This window comes from Ixodes scapularis, unplaced genomic scaffold (assembly GCF_016920785.2).
Source record: "Ixodes scapularis isolate PalLabHiFi unplaced genomic scaffold, ASM1692078v2 PGA_scaffold4__175_contigs__length_147842914, whole genome shotgun sequence".
NCBI classification, from domain to species: Eukaryota; Metazoa; Arthropoda; class Arachnida; order Ixodida; family Ixodidae; genus Ixodes; species Ixodes scapularis.
Window position 1 is genome coordinate 26,522,433 of NW_024609879.1, and position 8,278 is coordinate 26,530,710.

Below are 8,278 nucleotides of genomic sequence, written 5' to 3' on the forward strand. Positions count from 1 at the left end.
TGAAGGTTACTATGCCTATGACATGTGAAGAGTGCTATGGACATAGTACATGAAAATAAATACATTAATACTAAAAACAAACTCCAATCAAATGTATTAGATGTGCATGCAAATGCAAATTGCATGAAAAAGAAATGTGCCCAAAGTATACGAAACTATAGAAGGTGTGATTTGTTACCTAAATTTAAACTTTTCAAGTCTCGCAACACAATAATCCACATCCCCGTCCTCCTCCTCCCTCCCTCCCCGATATGCGTCCCACTCTAAGGCCCAAGGATTATTCGCGACTCCAGCAAACTACCGACCAACTCATGTTTACAAAACAAACCGGAGTGCCCCCCGCAGACGCCACCGGCGCCGCGCATGCGCGATGGAGTGTGGGCAAGAAGCTCGCCGTCACCCATAAACAAACCATTGGAAGGCGATGTTGTCGGCGCCGGTGTGAGTCTCCGTGCTCTTTTTCGCGTTGAAATTGTTCATTCTAAGTCTTCATAACAATGCTTCTGAATAATGTGAATAATGTGACATGCGGCGAATCATTTCACGTGGACGCCGAAGAATAGGCGCTAAAGCCTGACACGCACGATGAGATTCTAATTGCTATTTTCAGTCGCGACATCGCTCGGGCTGCAAAAGTCTTGACCATAGCCGAGATGGTCGACGTCGATGCTGAAAACCGCAAGCAGAATCGGGCATTACAAGTCGGTGATGGCCACTGGTAACAATGATCAACATCTCCTTGTATCTAATGTTTACACTGAGCCTACTTACCCCAATTAACCTTCAAACTTAAAAGACTTTTGAGGCCTGCACTTACATCTTATTGCAATTATCGGGTCCATATTTGGTCTATGGGCCGCTGCTGTTTGAACAAGCAGACAACAAAAAGCGGACAAGTGTGAAAGAGCAGACGAAAGTTCGAACGATCAGGAGGCCGTTTGAACTTGAAGACGCAGTGAACCCACGGGCGGTCGGGACAACTTGGAGGTTTTCCCTCGTTCATGTTAGAACAAAACAAATAAATCTGATGGCCACAAGCATCCCTGAATTCAACCCAAAGTGTTTCCCACACAAGCAATCGTAGTTCGACACCGTCTGGTTTGCCCTGTTCACAAGTACTATCCATGTTCTCAGACAAATGGAGAAGGCAGAAAACACATAAAAAATTATCTTCAAACCTTTTTCGACTCTTTTGGTACAGCCCCGGTTGCGGCGTTTTGATGAGAAGGCAGGCTTTTGTCTGGTATCTCCTAAAAGGAAACAGGAATGAATGTCTCGCACGGTGACTTCCACCCACCACCCCAGACCGGAAGTGCGCTTGACGCGCCTCCACCGCGGCGTGATGTAACGGAGTTGAGTTTGTGCATAGGAGGCATGCTGGTCAGGCAAAATGGCAGACGAAAAGAGGTTGTTTTTGTCGTTCAGCATGCATACAATTATAAATATCTTGCACTGCAGCGTAAAATTGGTTATTACATATGAAAGCAAAGCGATTTTTCGACGGTACAAATCATTTTTTAGTCAGTGCGTAGGAATGACATGGTGGAAGTGTCAAAATAATTATTGGAAACAATGTTTGTTTCTTTGCTGCCTACGAGAATCAGGCAGTGATAGCAGACGACGGAGTCGAAACGACCTCCTGTCATGAGTTTCTCGGCGTTGCCGCTACGCGGCGTCGATTTCGCTGGAGTCGCCAGTAGTTACTCTACGGATACAACAAATCTTTTAATGGAACTGGTGTTTGGTGCTGTGATAAGTATGGCACCATGAGCTGCAGGTTAAGTCTTGAAAGAACCCATTTCGTCGGAACTGTACATCCGCACGTGCTTCAAAGGCGACGAAGGCCTTGGTTGAATGCTTATTGATAAAAGCTGTTGCTTTAATGTTTTGCCAGTTACACCCAATTTATGTTCATCTTCCCTTTTGAGTAAAGCTATATGCACTACGTCGTGCACCTAGACTGGAAATGGCTATACATTTTGATGCATCATAGCTTGCTGGCACCAGTCTCGGGTAGTTTAAAGAAATGGTAATACTACACCAGCTCGCCTGCACTCTCACTGTTATTTCGGAGTCCCATACCATTTAGTTTAGCAAAGTTTCATCGACAACATTCTTTTTTTTTTTTTTCAGTGTTAATCGCAAAAAAAGAAATGTCGTAAATATCGCCAAATGCTAAACAAAAACAAATGTTCTAGAAAAAAAAAAAAAGTATGCCCACGTTGGGTTTTGAACCGGGTCCGCTGCGCACGAAGCAGACACCTGACCACTAAGCTACGCCACCGCTTTGGAAGCTCGTTGCAACCATTCGTTTTATAGGAGTTTCGCGTCGTGCACATAGCCATTTCTTGTCAAGATGCACGACGAAGTGCGTATATCTTTACTCTTCCCTTTTAACGTCGCAAGACGTGAATGAGTATAACGCACGACTGAAGAACGGAAAGCTTTACCCAGTTATTCCTCGAGTCCCAGGCACGTCATGATTACGTTACACAAGATCGCATGCGTACTTACCGGCTTTTACTTAAAAAGCAGACTGCACCGCCGTCACGTTGAAAACCCGGCCACCTGACACGGGGGATTCAGACGGGGATTTTGACATCGGGTGCTTTCGCGCACAACCCTTGACGGGGAACCTGGGCATCGGAATCACGTCACCGATGGGAAGCAATGAATAAACGAAAGCACGTATCGACCGTGTTGGATCTGACGCACACGAGGAATTTCTAGCTGGACTGACCACTGAGCCGACTGAGCTGTGAAAACACGCAACGAGAAGCAAAAATACACGACACTTGACGCGCCATTTGCACGAAACCCGAGATGGTTGCAGCAAGACTGTCCCTGGTTTCTAGGTAGCAGCGCGACATGCAAAAGGACAAATCTTGGGATGTGGTCGCATGCTTACCTCGTGCTGCGTCCTGCCGCATGTTCACCTAACAAAGTCAACGAAATAACCCGCCGCACAATAACACGAAAGGGCGGCCATATTTACTGATGTTTACTCGGATGAGAATTCGGAAAACGTTAAAAAGCAAACCAAGTACAGTTGCAATTAAAAACATAAACTGTACAAAAATATATTACTGTTATGTTTTTGTAAACGTTCGCGATTTTGATTGCGAACTGTATTGCATAATATCGAAATATTGTTAAAAATGCAGCATCGAAAGTCGTGCGGGCAACGCTGACAATCTGTTGTTTTGGTTTCGTTTCTAATACGAAACCAAAGCGTCTTGACGCGTCGCCGAGTTCTCGTTCTTCGCCCAAATGTAGCGTTTCTGATCCGAACCAGAACCGTTGTCTTAGTGGAGAGTTATAAGTAATTTTTAGAAATTTTAAATGGGAAGCTGGTGGCTGACGGAGCTCTAAGATAGTGCGAGGCTCGCCAACGTTGACACTCGCGGAGTGTCGCACGGAGAACTCGCCTTGAACGCCTTGAACCTTGCCTGCCTTGCCCTCGAACGAACTTTCCAAATGCACCGAGTGCAGAAGACTGATGCTGCCGCCATCTATGTTGTAGAAAGAGCACCGACCTCGAACCGAAACTAGCGCCTTTCTGGTCGACGTGATGGGTGGGAATGCGAGAGTGCAGCCGCTACGAACGTTTATCTATAAACATTGGTACCTACAACCTGTAGTTTTTTGTTTTGTTTTGTTTTTAGCGATGATTTTAAGCATTTTGGATGTTGTAGAGATCTTTACAGATAGCATAAATTTCCGCTACCAACTGACTACAAAAGAGCTGGGGTTTACACTGGAGAAAATTGATGATGCTGTCCGCGCAGAAGCTCTTTTTTTTTGTGCGTGTGTGTGTGTGTGTGTGTGTGTGTGTGTGTGTGTGTGTGTGTGTGTGTGTGTGCCTGCGGATACATCTTCCGCAGAGGGGTTCTAAGGCTAAAGGCACGCGTGCCTGACAAGGCCTTAACCCCCTCTTGGTATGCAGCGAGCATCAACATGCATATACAATACATCATACATATAATACATCAAGCACATATAATACATCATACATTAAATTAATATAAGTTCAATAGCCAAATCTTAATACTGCCAAATATTCAGTTTTATAGCCGTTTGTGCACGGCATTATGCGTTAACCACTGAATTAGGGCACTGCTTAAAACTAGTCGGTTGTAATTAGTGGCGTCACTAGGGTCAGTGGCACGCAAGGAAATGGCCCGCGGCGGCACCCAATTCCCGCTCGTTGCCCAACCCCCTCTCCGCCACCCCCCGGTCTCGTGGCCCGCCGCAACACCTCCCTGGAGTGCTGCACCCGGGGCGGGTCCACCCCCCGCACCCCCCTCGTGACGCCGCTGGTTGCAATAGGGAGTTTTCGTAGATCGTTTTCGCCGTCCCGCAAGGCCCTCCGCGACCCGCTACGATAGCGGGAACTCCACAGTCAAGGCTATCGGCGCGCAGGCGCAGTAGCAACTTCTCCGTTGCGGAACGCTTAGCGGAGGGGGCAGCGCGGTCTACGAAAACTCCCTATTATCTAGCAAAAGTTTCGTGGGACTTTCGATTTCGATCGTCGTTACAGGTGAATCAGATTTTAGCCTTGGTGAGGGCGTCGAGAGCGAGAGCTTTCTCAAACAAAATACGAAGGGGCAAGATAGCTGACGTAGGTAAGTGGTAACATGACGATGTTGCCCAAGCTTCGGGTAAAGTCACTATGTTTAGCTTTCTCGGATGCTTATTGGGCAGAAGACAGGTTTCTGCTGGGGAATCTTTGTCGACAAATGGTGAATTTTTCCACCGCACACGGTCGTTGATAAAGATCTGGGGGCCACTGATGCGTTTGTTCTGAGCATTTCTTCACACACTGGCTGGTATATTTCAGAGTCTGTACGGCAACAGAGCGACTAAAAACTTGTAAATAAAGCACGGGTTGTCAATTGTTTCCTTTACGAAATAACAGACACTCACAATTTAAACTCGCGTTTGATTGCGTTGCCCCCGGGACACGATTTCTATAATAAAACCTACTTTTTTTTTTTTTCGGTTCCCCTGTACGAACATCGTAGCAGACGACCCCTTGACGTCTGCTCTCGCTCCTCGCCTGAGCGGGGCATGACGGGATTGCATTTTGGAGCACGCTCGCAATGGGCGAGCCCGTGCCTAGATCTGGGGAGAACGCCAGCGTAGGGAAAACCGCTCGTAGGGAATCCGTTCGGGTGGTGGTGATGATGATGATAATTATGTCATATAACACCCGAGACTGTGGTCGAAGAACTTGGAAACTTTTTAGTAGAAGGATCGGACACAAAAAGGGACGTCTCAAACCCAGCTAACTGGCTTATTTCTGGACCATCCTATATCATGATAGCTTCACGAATTTTTACTTCGGCAACTGTAGTCTGATACGTCTACTCAACGACTAAGACATCACGGGGGTTCAAAGGTCCTGATGACGACTGAGCCGCCATCTTGAATTGTCGTCACTTCCAGTATGGGCGAAAACATTACTTTGCCCTCACCACGCCTGTAGAAGACATTTAGGATATAAGCCTAACCGTCACACAGTATCGTTTTGGCTCCACTCTATTTTTTTACTGGTTACAGGTTGAAACGTTTTACTTTTTTTTCGTCGCCCATACTGGAAGTGACGACAATTCAAGATGGCGGCGCCCCTGTGGAAAATGTCTATATCGCGCTTTTAAAATCGGAAGGCGTCAAAAATAGTCAACGCAAGAAGGCTATCTGTATTTATTGAAAGTATCATTTTTATTCATAATATATAAAAAAAAACAATTGATGTTGATTATGTGAGGAAACTCGTGGAGGAAAGACAACGAACGTTTAACTTGTATTTTATCTAAGGCTAAAAATATGGGCACGTCAACTTCAGGCGATTTGTTTGTTCATAATATCACACATACATGTGTATGAGGTTCTCAATCTTTTTTTGCAGTGTAAACATTCGTTTCGTCGGTTTACTTGTGAAGTTTAAGAAATTTATACCATGCTCGCTCCCATTTCGACAGTCATTTAAGTGATTTATTAATTATCTTTAGATAACCAGATCAATTTACTCAATTTATTTTAACACAAAGGTTGGGACTTCCCGTGTAACTGCCACACACAACTTAACAGTAGCGAGTTTTAGAATCGCGTGAACAAAAAAAATAACGTCGTTTCTATTTCGAAATCCAAACGCAAAAGCGGTGCGGCGCATGCGCAATAACAACAACGTTTTTTTTTTTTTTTTTTTTTTTTTGCGTGCGTTGTTTGTTAATATCTGGGGTTCGCAACATTTAGCGCCGGGAAAAACAGCGTCTGCATAACAATCACCCGAGTCCAGGACTGTCGATGGTTGATAGAGGTTTAATTTTGGTGGCTGGCGACGCCGAAATTTACAAAGCGAATCTGCTCAAACAAGTAAATGTTTGTTCACACAGACCCGTGAAGTGGTGCCTAGCGCTAAAATTCAGCCAAACTTTCCGAGGTGTTTCTCCTGCGCCCTTTAATTTTATTTCGCCAATTTTACGGATGACAAATGTCAGATTTAATTTGACGGGTCAGTCACTTACATAATGTCTTGAGTAAGCAAATGTTCACATAAGAATAATTTATTTTTAGGGCAAATATCGCGAAATGCTGCTTATGAGTGCTTTAGGAGGGCTGATAATCTAAGGAATTTACTACTCGGCCTGTCAAGATATCCTCGAATACTGAATTAAAAAAAAAAAAAAGAGGCCGAGATGATACTACTTGTTTATATAAATTATCTACGTCATTACACTATACTTTTCTAGTCCGCGAAGTTCACTAAAGGTTGGGTTCCCACGAAAACCAAAGAGTGAGTTGTAAACTCGCGAGTTCATCTGTTCTGTCCGATGCAGCACATTGCTAATCAAGGTGTCGATATGCTTCTTTACATTCCCGTGTTGGTACCTTCATTAGTTGTATTTTCTGGAAGCTAGTGTCATCAGGTACGGCCGTAGACGATTGTAATCTTCCAGAGTTGGGCAGTATTGCGATACAAATGTATCGCGATAGTATTTCAGAAATACATTTCGTATCTGTATTTCTGTATCGCGATACATATTTTTTGCCAGTATCTGTATTCCTGTACCGGAATACATTTGGAATGCTCCTTTGTGTTACAATACAATCAGGGTGAAATGTATTTCGTTACATTTCCTGAGAAATACTCCCTCCCCCCCCCCCCCCCCCCAGAGAGACAATCCAACGCTTTTTTTTTTTACTTCTGGGCACCAGGGCCAAGGAGGCGCTGGGGAATTGTTACCATACTGACCAAGGTTCCTTCCGATTTTCCAAACTATTTTCCTATGCGTCCTCTTCTCATTTCTGAGAAGTGTTGCGTAGTCGGGGACTCGAACTAGGTGGCGTGCCAGGAGTGGAGTCAGAGCATCTTCTGCCGCAGATCCTTAGGTAGGAATTTCTTGAGTTATTATTTGCTGACATCCAATGCCCGCTGCTAACCGTCTCTCTTGCCTTAGCGTGCGCAGTACACCTGGCCGGCAAAGCTGAGTCACAGTCTGTTGCAGCAAGAGCCTGGCGGTGGTTGACTTGAAATAGTAGGATGACTCACACAGTGAAGTTCAACACATATTCGAAGGCGCCTGCGGCTGCCCCCGTAATATTGCACGGCTTAAGGGTACGTCATCAGCCGACGTGAAAGTAACCTGCTGCTCTGGGGATCCGAAACCCAGGAAGGAAGTCAGACGTGGCCTCGCTGTGCCGACCCAGACTTCGTACACCTGCGACTCGTCTCGAGCTCGCTATTTCTCGGAGAGCTCGCACTTGTGCCGGCAATATCAGGTCGCAATCCACGAAGTCTATATGGAGTATGCAAGACCAAACTTGAGAACTACAATCCATGCGTCGGTGGCAGAGGGCCGACAGGAGAGACCTTTACAACAGGAATGCCACCGTATCGTTTTTTCAACCGTAAGAGAAGATAAGACAGGTGTTCCAGGTCGCTTGGGGTAGTCCACTATTCTCGAAAAATCCAAACGACACTGCCTGCTGGATCTCTTCAACGAGGTAACCTACAACGAAAGTATGTATTGTCCTTTCATACAGCAGCGTGCTAAAGTTTCATGTTCAAGGCCACACCTACAGATAAAGAATGCCAGTTCATTCCCCCGTGACGTCATGTGATAAATATTGACAGGGGCGTCCTTAGTGAAGAGGCGCGTAGTGATTTAGGATGACATATAATTTACTTAGAGGTCGAAGTCTCTTCGGATCCCTCATCAGACAGACAGGATGTCAGAGAAGAGACCACGGTCAGTCCTTGATGGAACGTTTT

The 8,278-nt window shown here is 45.5% G+C and overlaps 1 long non-coding RNA gene across 1 annotated transcript; it reads right to left on the reverse strand.

The window, feature by feature from the left end:
- Positions 1-1,178: 1,178 nt before the first annotated feature.
- LOC115310798 lies at positions 1,179-3,003 on the reverse strand. The gene is made up of 3 exons (XR_005716222.3): positions 2,909-3,003; positions 2,515-2,636; positions 1,179-1,250 (listed from the first exon to the last, which is right to left on the reverse strand). It is a non-coding gene; the product is annotated as an uncharacterized LOC115310798 (long non-coding RNA).
- Positions 3,004-8,278: the final 5,275 nt, after the last annotated feature.